An 18,137-nucleotide genomic window follows, 5' to 3' on the forward strand; every position below is an offset into this window, starting at 1 on the left:
AACATGGCGCGGAAATAGATGAAATATAAACAGCTTATTGATTTGATGATCTGGACTTCATTTTCGTATTTGGAATAAGCAATACAATACCTTATTTTAAAAGTTATAAATGTAACGTCTGCTAGAGTATGTTTTATGTGTGCCGCTTCTACCGTGCCACAGATTTTGCTGCCTAGCCTCAAATTTGGCTTCCATGCCTCAGAATTGGGAGCCGTGTGTCACATATTTGGCTACTGTGCCACAGATTTGAGCAACTGCCACACAGATGCTGTCACCATGTCTAAAAAGGTTGAATATTTCTCGCAAATAATTTCATTCTAATTGTACATTTTTCCTTACTTCACACTTTTAAAGTCTCTCTCTAAAAAAAGTAATTAAAAAAGTTGTGTAAAACAAAATTACCACATGATTGGGCCGTTATGCGATAGAATCGGCTGCTCTTTATTTGTATTGGTACTTGTTTTTCTTACTTTAGAAACAATTTTCAGAATTACACACTTTTCAATCCAGAAAAAGCAACGTTATCTTCCACACTATTTATCAGATTAAAGGGACTGTAAAAGAAAAATATATGTAAGATTTTGTGTAAGATTCATAGTATTAAACAGATCATATTCAACAAATACGCAACCAATCTGAAAACAACGATATCCCAGAGGAGCCTGAGAAACTCAAGTTTGCTCCTATTATTATTTGAATTTAATAATTTTTCATTTTTAATAGAAATAATTGATAATATTATCTATTCGTCTGGAACATGTCACCAGAACTCCAACCTATGTCACATGTCTCCGTCTCTATAACGTGACCAGTATACTGCACTGCCATTGGAGGGAGTTCTGGTCACGTGATACGGACGTATGTCTTCCATATATACGTTTTGGAATAATTTTGACAAAGTTTTATGTAAATTTTTCGAGACAGGAATATCAGATATATGTCTTATAGGTATCGTTCAACTCCTGAGATTCTCAGGTTTCAGTCTATACCACCTTTAATTTTTCCTTTACAGTCCCTTTAAGTTACTTAAAATTACACGACAGTCCCTTTAAAAGGCAGAAGAAGAAGACAACTAAACTTAATTTGATATGTTTTGAATTTGAAAAAAATGTTATTTAATCTGAAATATGCAGTCTACTACAGACTCAAGTTTGAATATCTAGTTTCTTAGACAAATCTTCATATCATCCATTGTTTTCTTATATAGACAAGAAAAGTTAGATTTGTGTCGTCATCCATGTGTCTCCAGATAGACAGACTGATAAGAAAAAATAGTAGAAACAATGAAGAATATTTAGAGTCATTTCCAGCCAATTATCTTCATCATACCTTAGGACAGGGGGGGGGGAGTAGAAATGAGAGGGTGGGCTAAAATGGGGGAGGGGGAGATGTCAAAATAAATCTGCTTATTTTTTCAAGTATTTTGAAAGTAAAGAGATGATTATAAATGTTTTGTTGTCCCTGTAAGTTCCTTGTTGCTGAATCATTTTGTTTCCTTCCTTTCATTTCATCTTTAACATTGTAAACAGTCATGTAGACTCATTCAGATCTTAATAGTTCTCAAGACAGGTCTCTCTCTACAACATGTTATTGCTTTGTCTCTCCTATTCGGTTGAAAACGATCATTTCTATGCAAGAAAAAATACATGAGTAAAAAAAGAATATACGGATGTAATAACTATAACTATTCTTATTATAAAGTTATTGAAAAAATCAAAAATGTTTAAATTTCTGATATGTGTCCGGACTCCGGATACGTCAGCTTTTTTCATACTTAAAATCAAAACCGGAGGAGCTTAAAGGTCACAAATTCGTACCAGTAATATAACATCAATTTGACCTTCTCCATCTGTCTAGTTGACAGTGACTGTTGTAACAAGTTGTCAATTCTTACAATATCCTTCATTGTCTCTGCCGCAGAGAAATAACAATTGAAAATAATCCATTTCTAGAAAGAAAAACGCTTCTAAATGAAAAATGATTTAATTTGCTTTTTTTGTCCAAATTTCAGAAGCATAATTTTAAATTGGAACTTTTAAAATGATTTTTATGCATTTTTTTAATATTCAGAGAAGTTGCTCTTATATCTTGTTTTGTTTTTTATTTTGTTTTTATTTTGTTTTATCTGGGTTTCTTTTATGCTTCTGAAAAATATGAAAAATATGCTAAGTCAGCGAAGATGAATTTTACGCTCAAATTCGAGAAAAATAAAAATACAGAAAACCTTAAAAAACCTTAAAATATGACAATTTAAAATTTTGAATTTGGAGCTCATAAAACACATATATTTTTCATCACAAAACATACAGCTATACCATGCAACGAAACATACTAAAAAAACATATTGTTAATTAAATATCAAACAGTAAATAACATTTCCATATTCATATTTATTTCAAAACAACACACATGACTACAAAAGAGTTCAAAACAAAACTATACAAAAATATGATAAAGCATGGAAACAACTTGTGTCCCTTAATTCAAGTGACTTGTCATGTATAGAGTGACATGACCAATTCACAATGGTATACTTTAAACCTTTATCTGAAAACAGATTCACAATGGTACACTTTAAACCACTATCTGAAAACAGATTCACAATGGTATACTTTAAACCACTATCTGAAAACAGATTCACAATGGTATACTTAACCCTTTATCTGAAAACAGATTCACAATGGTACATTTTGGTACATTTTAAACCTCTATCTGAAAACAGATTCACAACGGTACATTTTGGTACATTTTAAACCTCTATCTGAAAACAGATTCACAATGGTATACTTTAAACCACTATCTGAAAACAGATTCACAATGGTATACTTTAAACCTTTATCTGAAAACAGATTCACAATGGTACACTTTAACCCTTTATCTGAAAACAGATTCACAATGGTATACTTTAAACCTTTATCTGAAAACAGATTCACAATGGTATACTTTAAACCTTTATCTGAAAACAGATTCACAATGGTATACTTTAAACCTCTATCTGAAAACAGATTCACAATGGTATACTTTAAACCTTTATCTGAAAACAGATTCACAATGGTATACTTTATACCTCTATCTGAAAAAAATGATGAGCAAAGGTTGCAACCACAATCGAAAATAACCGACTTTAGGGATGACAAATAAGGATAATTTTGATTTTTTTAAAATGAAAAAAGAGAAATATTGAATTTGTGGTAGATGTGGGAAGGGGGATTTGTGAGTTTGTTTAAGGTGTATAAGGGGAGGCAATAAAAGAAATTGTTTCAATGCGGCATAGGATTTATACACCATACAAACTACACTACATTATACCCTTATCCTTATCCTTATCCTTATCCTTATCCTTATCCTTATCCTTATCCTTATCCTTATTCTTATCCTTATCCTTATCCTTATCCTTATCCTTATCCTTATCTTTATCCTAATCCTTATCTTGTTCCATATCCGTAACTTAATCTTATTCATATTCTTATCTATTATCATAGCCAAATCTTCAATGTCATTAATATTTAGTTAGCTTGTTCGATTTAATGAATTGGAACAGTCGCTGAACTACCTTCCACTGGTTCAAATTCTGAATCATAGATTCAAATCCTCATGAATCTTTAACTTTGAATCGGTGATTCATATTTAAACCGGCGGTGGGTTGCTTATCGACCTAGCTCAAAATAATTAAATACGTCCTAGGCTAGCTAACTATTATCATTCATTATATAGCTTTTAATCTATCATTATTTTATTTATGATATAGCTTTTAATATTTTTTGTATGATAATATCGATTTTTTGTTGGCAAATTTTTTTTATTCTGACTATTAACCCTTCCCCAAGGTCTTGTAAGGTTCAAAATATTTGAACCCAATAGGTTCGGCTGTTTTGACACTCATTGGATACAACTTAACAGAGAAACCAAAAAATAATATATAACTATAAATATAGATGTTCCTTTAAGTTTGTATACATGCACATAAGAATATGTACATATATGCTCTGATGAAAAGATATAAAAATAAATACTGTGCAATGTATAGTATAATACATATGCAAACTACCCTTCATTAAACCAAGAAACTTTCTAGCCCTGTAACCAACCTATCTATCAAGTATACAATCATGTATCATCATTTACATATTTATTAAAACGCTAAAAAGAAAGTTGAGTAATGATTAAAATAATTAGGAGTAAGACCAGTTTTATATCTGATACTTCAACATTTAGATTTAGTTTTACGCTTTCAAATTTAAACTAACAGACAGACATGACAATACAGAAGAAACTGTGAGACAAATAAGACAACTAGACACACATATCTGCAGACAGCAGACGGACAACTGTTAGACAGCAGACTATTTTAATTCAGATAACATTAAGACAACGATTACCAAGACAGCAGACAGACAAATTGTTAGTTAGCATTAAGACTTCAGCTAGACAGCAGAAGAATTACTGTTAAAAAGCATTAAGACGCCATCTAGACTATAGATGGACAAAAGACGGACAACAGACAACAGTTAGACATCATCAAGACAAAACCTAGACAGCAGGCGTTAAACATCACAAGGACAACATAAAGTCATGCATACGGACAACAATTAGACAGCATTAAGACAGCAGACAGACAACAGTTGGACAGCAGAGGGAAAAAAATGAGACATCATACAGACAACAGTTAGACAGCTGACGGACAACATGGTAGACACTAGTAAGACAACTCTAGACAGCAGATCTACAACTGTTAAACAGCAATAAGACAAATTTAGACAGCTGACAGGTAACAGTAAGATAACAGACTGGCTGTAGACTAACTGTGTCTATATCTGTATATATCTGTCTAGATCTGTATTTATCTGTCTAGATCTGTATATATCTGTCTAGATCTATGAAATATATCCTAACTGTGTGTGGTCTGTCTAACTCTATGTCTATGAAATATATCCTAGGTATCATTATATAAAAATATACAGGGATACAGGGGTATCATTAGCACTACATTAATACATTTTAATCCATTGGGTAATGAACGGGGGCCATCCTAACCACTAACCCTATACAAGCAAGGGGGAGGGGGCATTACACAATTTATCAAATTATATCTTCATCACACAGCTTTAACATAGGGTAGATCAAATTTTCTTCAATTTATATTTCAAAAATGGTGTCTATTTAGATAAAATTCGATACCCAAATCCTTTAAAGAATTGAATTTTTCTAACAAGAATCAGTTTTTAAGCAGAACTTTTAACGGATTGGGATTAATAATTTGTTAATTTGTTAAATCCAAAACTTCAACATATTCCTTCTTTAAACTTTAACATATTCCTTACATTGCTTAACTGCTAAAAATGCAGAATTAATCATAGTCTTAATAATCGTTAATAATCTTGGATAACAATTATATTAATATAAGATAATGATCTAACATACTTGATGATTTATTCATCATTATGTTTACTTGTAATCATACAATCCTTTGCTGCCCTTTCTACCCTTCAGTTATCCAGCCCATCTTTCCTTTCCTTAATCCATCCCATCCTTCCTTAATCCATATAATCCTTTCTTAAGCATCCCCCCCTTCCTTAACTCATCCGATCCTTCCTTAGTACATCCCACCCTTCCTTTATTCTTGTACACTGTAGAATGTACATGACCTAGTAAATGATGATCTCTAGATAGGTTTCCTCTCCCCTCCCATCTTCATTATTCATTATCCATTTATCTATCAATGTATACTTTAGAAACAAAAACTCCAATACTTTCTGTATCCATTTGGACCCCTTGCTTCAATACGTTTTTATATTCAGTCCATTTCTAGATTTTTTCGTTCCTATCCTTTCAATTTTATCTTGCGTCTATAAGAAGAAAATTGTTAAAAACGGCTCATGCTGAAGAACGTAGCGTCCATACAAATTCAGAAAGTTGCAACATTCAATTCGGATCGTAAAAAATCAATTTAATTCCATACAAATCAGTCAGATATTACAACCAATAATCATCGATATTTTTTCGACGCATTCGTTTAAAGTTGATATTCCATAATAGATTTCAATTTTTATAGATTTGATAGTTACTTTTAAAAACATTTAATCCTGTTTCGAGGATTTTCATATTTCTCAGGATTCAGGAATGTTCGAAAATCCAGCGCCAGTGAAATATTATTTAAAAAAACAAAATCAAAAATATTATGAAATATTAACTAGATACGAATGCGTCGAAAAATAATCGATGACAATTGTTTGTAATATCTGAATGATTTGTTTGGAATTAAATTGATTATTTTACGATCCGAGTTGAATGCTGCAACTTTCTGAATTTGTATGGACCCCTTCCCTCACCTCATTCAGCTCTTTACTTTTCAACCATCTCCACTTATCATTATTCACCCCTATATCGTTCTGCTTATTCACCCCCTCTCCACCTATCCTTATTCACCCTCTCCCTACCCCCTCTCCAGCTATCCTTATTCACCCACCTCTTTTCTCATTAAATAGTTCTCAACTCCACTGTGGCGTCCGTTCTTTGAAATTCTTCTTGAATTTAATATTTAAAATGTTTATTTAAATTTAGTTCTTGGATAAAACAAAGTTTTCCCATATTAACTAAGTTTAGCTGAAGCACTCCTCCTTCTCCTCCTCTGCCTTCTGTTTTATTGAAAAAACTTGTTTAATATAAACTTGTCAATGTTTCACAAACAAACAGAAACATGGAAGAGAGAAGAGGCAGAAATAGAAGATTTGTGTCCGAATTACATGAATTTGAGCCGCGTTTTAAAGAAAGAAAATCAAAAAAGGATTAAAGCAGATTGAACAATTTTGCAGATTAGACAGAATATGGAAAGCGCAATTGGGAGCACTCCAAAACCCTGGGAGTAATTCCCAAACCCTGAGAGCAGCCACCCCTCCCTCATTGAGAAGAGAAGAGACGAAAACAGAGGAATAAAGGAGAAAAAGATATCGAAGAAGAAGTTGAAGGAAAAGGAATTTGGGTCATAGAAGAAGATAATATAAAGAAAGAAACGTGATAGGAAGAAAAAGAAATAGGAATATTAGAGAAGATGAGTCCATAATATGAGAAGAATTGAGTAGAATTGTGTAGATGAAGGAAAGTAAAAGAAAAAAATGAAAGGAAAGAACACTATTACAGTTGTAATATACTAATACTCTGAGAAAACGATTGGACAAAGAAGAAAAGAAGATTGAAGAAAAGAGCCAAAGCAAAAGATTAGATAAAAGCACAGTAAAGGTTCGGTTGCATAATACTATGATAGAAATACAAAAAAAGAAAAAATGACGATGACAGATTTCCCCATTAAACCATTGAACAAAGGAATGCACACGTTGCACCTCTGACTCAGAAGGTGTAGAAGGTGGATTAAATATATTATACAATATAGATATTGCTTGTTTAGATATATCATAAATATATAATATGAATATATTATTAGTGAAGATTTATTATAATAAAATTAATATACTTTAATTTAAAATAATGAGAGATATCTCCCAGGATTAGTCTAATTTAAAGAAGAGTATATAAAGCACTTTAGCAAGAAACACAACTTTTTAATATTTTATACATTTTCTACATTTTACACAGATAGAGAACAGGAGAACAGGAGAACAGGAGAACAGGAGAACAGCAGAACATTAGAACAGCAGAACAGGAGAATAGGAGAACAGAAAAACATGAAAACAGGAGAACAGGAGAACATAAGAGCAGGAGAACAGGAGAACAGGAGAGAAGGAGAACAGGAGAACAGAAGAACAGGAGAACAGAATAACAGGAGAACAGGAGAACAGGAGAACAGAAGAACAGGAGAACAGGAGAACAGGAGAACAGGAGAACAGGAGAACAGGAGAACAGAAGAACAGAAGAACAGAATAACAGAAGAACAGGAGAACAGGAGAACAGGAGAACAGAAGAACAGGAGAACAGGAAAACAAGAGGACAGGAGAAAAGGAGAACAGGAGAACAGGAGAACAGGAGAACAGGAGAACAGGAGATCAGGAGAACAAGAGAACAGGAAAACAGGAGAACAGGAGAACAGGGAGAACAGGAGAAGAGGAGAACAGGAGAACAGAGGAACAGGAGAACAGGGGGAACAGGGGGAACAGGAGAACAGGAGGACCTAGAAACCTGGAAACCAGTGAGCCTAACTTAGGAACCTGTACATATGGACCCAAAACCTCAAAACTGTACACCTAACCTTGAAACATGGAACCCTAACTTGGAAACCTAACGCCTGACCTGGAAAGATGGACACCTAACATAAAAACCTGACACCTAATCTAGAAGGATTGACGCATAACCTGGAAAGCTTGACATCTAACCTGGAAAGAGGGTCACCTAATCTGGAAACCTTGATATTTAACTTGGAAACCTGACACCTAATCTAGAAGCCTGGACGCATAACCTGGAAAGCTGGACATCTAACCTGGAAAGATGGACACCTATCCTAGAGACCTGGACATCTGACCTGGAAACCTGGACACATAGCCTGGAAAGCTGGACACCTAACCTGAAAATGTTTAGGCGTATTTACCGTGATCTATGGTGACTTTAATGTAAAGCACCATTCATATGCACGCACGCTCTCCAGCTATTCTATACAACACGCAGGAGCAGATCTACAATAGGTGTGCGCCTGGGGGGTCCAGATCTTTAAGAAGAAAATTGTTNGGGGGGGGGGTGGGTCAGCTCAAATTTGGATATGCATGTTAAAGTGTGAACAAGTTCTTAGAAAAGAAATTCTTTTATTTTCAATTAATTTCCCTTTAGAATAAATACAAGGTTTAAACTGTGACGTATTCACAGAGAACTAAAATAGTTTTGTTTATTCTGAAATCGCTGGATCTCGGATCGACTAATCTTGAATACATGATCTGGATCTTGGATCGACTAATCTTGAATACATGATCTGGATCTTGAATCTACTAATTGAATACATGATCTGGATCTTGGATCTACTAATCTTGAATACATGATCTGGATCTTGGATCTACGTACTAATCTTCAATACATGATCTGGATCTCGGATCTACTACTCGTGGATGCATGATCTGGATCTCGGATCTACTAATCTTGAATACATGATCTGCATCTCGGATCGACTAATCTTGAATACATGATCTGCATCTCGGATCTACTAATCTTGAATACATGATCTGGATCTTGGATCTACTAATCTTGAATACATGATCTGGATCTCGGATCGACTAATCTTGAATACATGATCTGGATCTTGGATCTACTAATCTTGAATACATGATCTGGATCTCGGATCGACTAATCTTGAATACATGATCTGCATCTCGGATCGACTATCTCTTGGATACATGATCTGGATCTTGGATCGACTACTGAATGCATGATCAACCTAAGTTTATCACGAAACCTCCAACATCAAGTTATTGTTTCCTTAAAGGGGCTGTGTAGGCGACAATTTCAGTGGCCCTCTATTTACAGGGTGGCATGTCCGATACACAACGGTGCTTTTTACACCTTTAGATAATCAAGGATGACAGAGTTTTCTTAAAACGCTTATTATTTTTGTTTTTGTATATAAGCTGCTTACTATTAATTATTTATATGGGTAATGTTTATTATATTATTTTTTATTTTCGGGAGTCAAATAAAATATTTCTATTCAAACTTATAAAAACCTAGGTGGACATTTATCTAGAATAGTTGGAATTTAGGAAAATTTATCAAAACACAATTCACACTTCTTTAACATTTATTTACAGTTTCACATCATTTATTTTATAATTTACTTTAACATTTATTTACAGTTTCACATTATTTATTTTATAATTTTCTTTAACATTTATTCACAGTTTAACATCATTTATTCTATAATTTGCTTTAAAATTTATTCACAGTTTCACATCATTTATTTTATAATTTGCTTTAATATTTATTCACAGGTTCACATCATTTATTTTATAATTTGCTTTAACATTTATTAATATGAAAAAACTGATTGAGTTAAAAATTAAGAAATATCAAAGGACTCTTATGAAAGGCAGTAAAATACCCCTTTATCTCTCTTAAAACATGCCAGAGATTTGAATGAACGAAATGAAACATTTTCTTATCCCTCATTCCAACGAATAAGGTCAATAAAAAAAAATCTCATTTTCAGCTTTTACATTACCGTAACAGGAGACTCCATCAGTTAGGCTAAAATTTATGTCGTTAGAAAATAGGTGACTTTTTAGTTACGTCGTGCCTTTTTTAGGACACACCCTTTAAAAGAGTAACGTGGGGTTCTCATGCAATTACTCCGCCCACTAAACCAGTGTTCAGGAACCGCCCCATATATATATTATATATTATCTATCTAAGGAGATATACTAGCAAAAGTGACCTGCGTTGCCCGTGAAATAAAAAAAATCAAATTTTGAAAGAAAAAAAAATCGATTTTTTAAAGTCAATATTACCCCCATGTACCCGAGGGTTTCCTAAAAAAAATGTGAGCTCATACGGTCCAGCCAGCTATATATACTAACTTATATATTAATAAATTTATATAAATAAGCGAAGAGCTTTATTATATAGAAAGATTTAATACGAGATTTTATAGAAAAACAAAACAAAATAGTAAACAACGCGTTTTAATATCAATTCCTCTTCTTTTAAAAATCGATTCTTCTTTATCAACAGTTACATTAAGGACAGATATTAATTGTAAAAAATCAGGACACTCTCTTGAAAACAGACTTTTGGAGGATTTAAGAGAACGCAACTTAAATTGCAGCTTTTTAAAATATCTATCTATCTATCTATCTATCTATATCTATCTATCTATCTTTCTATCTATCTATCTATCTATCTATCTATCTATCTATCTATCAATATATCTATCTATCTATCTATCTATCTATCTATCTATCTACCTATCTATCTATCCCTCTATCTATCTGTAAATGTATGTTCTGAGAAGGGTCAGAATAACAATACTGATAAGTCTGAATTAAATTATATATACCCCTGTAAAGGAAACAGACCCCCCTCAGTTCCCATATTCACATTAAACCCTGTAATCATAATTTTACATTTTTTGACTTAAATCTGAGAAATTGTATTGTATTTACGATTGATCTGTTCCAACAATCCTGGGATTTGTTTAAATCAAAAATAAATTTGTTCCAAAATCGTCGAGCCTTGAAAATCAAAATGAATATTACGATCTCATTGTTAGTGATAAGCATACCCTTGGATCAGTTTTTGTGACCTCGTAGCTCCTCTATAGTTTTTGATCTTTTTGAACAGTAGAGGAATTAAGTTTTTGCCACAAACTCAAAAGTTACAATCTCTATATTTTTGCAACCTTATGGTGGAGATCTTTTATATTTCAAGCTTAAACTGTTTGATCCACCAGAATGCATAGCTTGAAATATCTAAGGTCTACGACATTGGGTTTGCGAAGACATATGAATTAAAAAATCAAAGTTTGTGGCAAAGGCTTAATTCCTTTATCCGATTTTATAAGAAACTAAAAGATTCAATGTTCTTCTCTCTAACACTTCAGTAAGAGGAAATATATGAGGGTTTATAATAGGATAGCTTCTAAACTTTTGATCCTAATTAAATTACATCTTTTGCTTTACCTAAATAGAAATACTCCTTTCAAAGAGGCAAACTGTCTAAATTCATATTTTTTCCGCAGTCAAACTAAATTACTATTTAAACCTACTTTACACTTTAGGGGTTTTAAAACTGCGTAAGCAAGGAAACAAAAATATTTTTTTTTAGCAAAAATGGTTTAAAGAAATAGACAATCCCTTTATATATCGAATATTTTTTATCTCTCACTTGCCCATATTGAGTATCTACTATCCACCTTTGCAAAACCGAAGTCCATATTGGCCTGAAAGTTGAACTGCCTGATTACTGCCTTAAGCATGTTCTCCAATTATAAACCTAGTATATAATTGAACTGTTCTATAACCTCAGTAAGACATTTGAATCTATTCCAGCCCCACCCTACTTACAATTTATTGGTTAATAGAGTGGAAGGGGGGGGCGGGGTAAAAAACAACGATTGTTTAAAAAAAAAGTTAAGAATGTCAATATTTGTATTGTGTAATCACTAAACATGAAAAGAATAACAAAAAAGTTTTTAAATAGCAAAATATTTCTTTCATTTAAATGGTTTAAGTTCACATAAAATATATATATTCATAAACTACTTCCTATTGAGTTTTATATCTGTCTGGTTTAATGGGACTGGTCTCTGTTAAAAACATGGTTTGTCTTAGCTTAGTTATTTTCATGAAGCGCTAATTTATTCTTTACAAAACTAGACCTGTCATTTTTATCTATATAATAAAACAAAACATTCGTATGTATATATATATATGTTGCGTTTAGCCGGCTAAACGGCTGGACCGATTGGGCTGAAATTTTTTTGTGAAATTCGAATTTTTTTCAAATTTTTTTTTCCACGGGCAACGCCGGGCCCTTCATGCAGCTTGTTATTATTATTTCAGTAGTTTGAATTCCAGCATTTCTCCTCTAACTGAATTCTGTTTACATTGTGAGTTTTTTTGCCACAAAAATGATTTAGTAGCTTGAAGTTGTATACCATATTTAGAGATTTAAAAAAATTGTTAANTACATAACCAAACATGTTAACGTTGTTTTAAAAAACTTTATAAAATTATTATTTTATATATTATGTTCATTAAAAAATCTGCTGATAAAAAGAGTTATCACAAAAAACCACACAAACTATAAATAAAAAATCAAAGATATACACTTACAAGTTACAAATCTGCTCCAAGTCTTACAAAATCTTACAAAGATTGCAAAATGGAACTTTCTCTCTGAACAATTTTGTCATCTAATGTGTACTTCATTAATAATAAGGTGACTTTTTAAAAACTTTTGTTATCAATAGTTTTTTTTAAAATGTTTGAAAGAAAAGGGATTATAACATTCTCCGAGACCAGTGACCATGTGAATTTCATAAAGGTCTACACATACATATACAGACATTATTACATAAAGTTATACAGTCTACACACCACAACATTTATAAAGATATCTATATATATATAGATATATATATATATACATACAATACATACATATACAGACATTATTACATAAAGTTATACAGTCTACACACCACAAGGAAGAAGAGAATAAAAAAGTGAAGGGAGGATGCGGGGTAAAAAACAACGATTGTTTAAAAAAAAAGTTAAGAATGTCAATATTTGTATTGTGTAATCACTAAACATGAAAAGAATAACAAAAAAGTTTTTAAATAGCAAAATATTTCTTTCATTTAAATGGTTTAAGTTCACATAAAATATATATATTCATAAACTACTTCCTATTGAGTTTTATATCTGTCTGGTTTAATGGGACTGGTCTCTGTTAAAAACATGGTTTGTCTTAGCTTAGTTATTTTCATGAAGCGCTAATTTATTCTTTACAAAACTAGACCTGTCATTTTTATCTATATAATAAAACAAAACATTCGTATGTATATATATATATGTTGCGTTTAGCCGGCTAAACGGCTGGACCGATTGGGCTGAAATTTTTTTGTGAAATTCGAATTTTTTTCAAATTTTTTTTTCCACGGGCAACGCCGGGCCCTTCATGCAGCTTGTTATTATTATTTCAGTAGTTTGAATTCCAGCATTTCTCCTCTAACTGAATTCTGTTTACATTGTGAGTTTTTTTGCCACAAAAATGATTTAGTAGCTTGAAGTTGTATACCATATTTAGAGATTTAAAAAAATTGTTAACAATAGTCTTATCCCTGAACAGTGAACAGTCCCTTTCAGTTGAATTGGTGGCGCCGCGGTGGAAAATAAAATTATGTAAATCCTCAGAATATTTAGATCTGATATATACAGATATATATATATACATACAATACATACAAATACAGACATTATTACCTACAGTTATACAATCTACACACCACAACATTTATAAAGATATCTATATATATATACAGATATATATATAATAAAAACTACAGTGCATCACTAAAGTAGAGACAAGTAGTTGAATTGGTAATAAGCAGTTCAGCACCTAGCTCAGATTCATTAAATTTGGGGTTAGAGCTCTTAGATTTAAATGTAATTTAAAAACATAACTTCTAATAAATATTTCCAATTAATTTCTGAAGAAAAACATATAATGTTACCCGGAATTTTTTTGTTCTATATACCAATAATATTTTGCATTTAAAAATATTGTAAAGTTTAATTGAAATGGATTTTCTGAACTTTGAAGTAGATTTTTAAGCATAAAGAAACTGGAAATGTGTAATAAATGTATATATATTTATATATATGTCAACTTAATTAATTTATTTTTCAGGTAATAAAATGTTAATTAAAGTGGAGACGACATCTCCTTAATTAAATTCCAAGATTTATTTTATTTCTCTCAAATTAATTCTTTTTATCTTTTTCTTCTCTTTAAGTGTTTGACTTATCTTTTTATCTTGAAAACACGTTTAACTTACGAGTTTTGGTTTTGTGAATCAAGGGCGTATACACAATTTTATTTGAGGGGGGGTCGACAGGATAGGGTTAGAAAATGCACGAAGCCAAAGAAATATCATCCCTCCGCCCGCATTGTATGTTACAATAAGAAGATAAGAATTCCATCATTTTAGCGTATTCAGTTTTAAAGGCCGGGGAGTAAGTGTAATTTTTTTCAGGGGGTGGTTAATCTCTGGGCCCTTCTACTTCTGGCGGATAGGGTAAGCACTGTCCCTTTTTGGTTTGGATTAAAACTGCAATTATAAAATATAATCAATATAAAAAATACGGAAAATTTATAATATCAATTGCTTAATCATAACTCATGAACCCCTTGACCGATTTTCTTCAAAATTTGACTCGTTAGAACAACGGCAATGTTCTTAGCTTGGTTTCAAAAACTGTGAAGATCCCATGCAAACATTTAGTCTTCGACATGCCGATGTCGAGCATCAAAAGTCCAGAATTATATACCCGACATTTTTGCTATCGGAACAATTAGTCGGTTTAAATGTTTCCCGGGTCACAAGCGAAGCTGGGTTTCCAGGTTAGCCATACAATAAACATTAAACGAAGTATCAATATTGAATGTCTTACAAACAGGATGAACTCAGATCATAGTTTGCGCTTCGATGGCGGACGAAATGTTTCCAATCTTCAATGTTGCCTAATGGAGCAAGTAAAGGCAAAAATATGGCCGCGGACGGACAGATATTTCATATTTGCAAAATTCTTACCTAAACTTGAATAGATTCCATCTAGAACTTTCCAACACATCATAAATAATAAAAATACTTTCCTTAACTTTTCAGACATACTTTTAGTGGAGAAGGTTGAGGGGAGGGTGCTCTGCTGCATAAATGTACAAGGATTCCTGGAGGGTGAAATTTGACGAAGAAAAACGGGAGGAAGGATACATTTTTGTGGATACTAAGTATTTCGTCTTCTTACCTCCACGGAATACTTTTTTTTGAAGGAAAGTGGGAAGGGATGGAATTTGGAAGTGGATGGATACTATACTGAAGAAAGATGGGAGAGGAAATACTTTATGTACCTCTGTAGTCTGCACATGATGAAGAATGTACAATTTACATCTGAAGGAATTTACATCTGCCATAATAAACGTAGCTGAATATGTAAATTTGTATATGATTAAAAGTTGAAGAATGTCTCGTACATCTGTACATGATAAAATTAGAAGAATGTCTCGTAGATTTGTAATTTGTAATCAGATTTTCAAGATTGAAACCATTTTTAAAATTTACGTACAATATCCAATTCAATAAGTCCAATTTTAGGCTTGTAGATAAGAAATGACAATTCAAAAGGCTCCTAAAGTTTCCAACTGGAGTGAGTAAATTTTGTAAAAATAACGATAATTTCCGTTTTCACATAAGGGTCTATGCAGACTTGTTTGTCATTGGATTTTAAACATTGAGACTATTTTTGATGTCTATGTACAATTTCCGAGTCAATGAGTGCAACTTTTGGCTTGTAGAATCTGTAGATCTAAAAATGATAACTGTACTGTAGTAAAATGTAACCTAACATTAAAAATAAAATTGTGCTAACAGATATTATCTTTTACTTTTTACTTTACTCCAGTTGGAAATTTTAGGAGCCTATAAAGTTGTTATTTTTAGATCTACAAGCCTCAAATTGGACTCATAGTATCGGAAATTGTATATGATTTAAAAAATGGTCTCAATATTGAAAATCCGATTATCAAACGAGTCTGATAGACCCTTATTCTCAGTTTTTTTTGAGAACCTTGTACATCTGTTCATAATAAAGGCAGAGGAATATGTATATCTGTATATGATTAAAAGTAGAAGAATGTACACCTGTACATGATAAAAGTAGAAGAATGTACATCTGTACAGGATTAAAATAGAAGTATGTACATCTATTCTGTACATGATAAAAGTAGAAGAATGTACACCTGTACATGATAAAAGTAGAAGAATGTACATCTGTACAGGATAAAAGTAGAAGTATGTACATCTATTCTGTACATGATAAATGTAGAAGAATTTACATATGGACAGGATTAAAGTAGACATATGTACATCTAATCTGTACATGATAAATGTAGAAGAATGTACATATGTACAGGATTAAAGTAGAAGTATGTACATCTATTCAGTACATGATACAAGTATAAGAATGTACATCTGTACAGGATTAAAGTAGAAGTATGTACATCTATTCTGTACATGATAAATGTAGAAGAATGTACATCTGTACAGGATTAAAGTAGAAGTATGTACATCTGTGCAGGATTAAAATAGAAGTATGTACATCTATTCTGTACATGATAAAAGTATAAAATAGATCGTGCGCCATCTGTCTTTCTCTAGTTTACTCAACCTAAATTCCTCAACTTGTTTATTGCACACTTTTTGTGAGTGTATAGTTGTTAAACTAGATAGCACAGTTTAATTGTAGAACTAAGGCTGGGGGGATAAAGTTTTTGTGCATATTTTACTGTAACGTATTAGATGTGCAAGGAGCTAGTTTTATCAAAACAAAAATAAAAATTGTAAACAAAGATAAAAATTGTCCTTGGCGGGGTATTTGGGTGTAGTATTGTTTCTTTACATTAAAGGGAATATACACATACTGTAAAGTGACCATTCATTCTAAATTGACAATGTCCAATTAACAACGGAACCCTAGAAATCTTTATCTGATGTGGAAGATATTCTTGTTTTTCTAGGTTTTTATTGTTTACTTATTCCTATATGTTTTCCTGCATTATAAATGCTCAAGTCGCTTTTGTAGAAAAAACTCAATCAGACAAATATTTGCATGAAGGATCGCTTGAAATTACGCTTAAAGTCCCTTAAAAACAGTTTCTGAACAGTCTTTACTATTTATACGTCAAAACTCAAAGTTAAATAAAACCAACCTTTTTATCACTATAGTTTCAGTAGAAGTGAATATGTCCATTTACTGTTAGCGCCGATAGAAGGATTCATATCTCTAATTGGATAATAAGATAGAAAGATTGGTAGATGTTAGATAGAAAGGTAGATATTAACGCCATACTATTTCTATTGGTTCAGAATAAACAGCAAACACATGACTGAACCCTGATTGGATCAGGCGCTAAGGGAGTCGGCATACAGGAGTGTTATCCCTCCTCCTTAGTTCTACACACAATGATACAGCTCTAGTATCCAGAGGGACTAGACTTCAACGCCATTACAACCAAATTAAATTTCATGTTTGTTGTTTATTGTTCAGGGACCTAACAGCAGCTGGATATATTTTTAAGACTATTTTGTGTAAAACAGGTGATTAAACAGTTCACCCATTTCTTAAAATTAATTTATTTTCCTTTAGCATTAACCATAGAGATAACAAGTCTGAAACAAGTCTCGGCCGTCCATAATGGTGGTAAAAAAATTTTATTGAGGAAAAAAAAATTATTTTATTTTTTAAAATAACATTTAAACCAAAAAATGAATAAAAACACGGAATAGTATCTAAATGCACCCAATGCAACTTTGTTAATAAATAAGTGTTTTGAATTTAATTAAAAAACCACTCTTGTGTTTGGATTTTAAAGTAAAATTAAAGAAATTACTATCGTAGAAAGATGGGCTAAACATCCACCCCCCCCCC

The sequence above is a fragment of the Eurytemora carolleeae genome, unplaced genomic scaffold (assembly GCF_000591075.1).
Source record: "Eurytemora carolleeae unplaced genomic scaffold, Eaff_2.0 scaffold898, whole genome shotgun sequence".
Taxonomy (NCBI): domain Eukaryota; kingdom Metazoa; phylum Arthropoda; class Copepoda; order Calanoida; family Temoridae; genus Eurytemora; species Eurytemora carolleeae.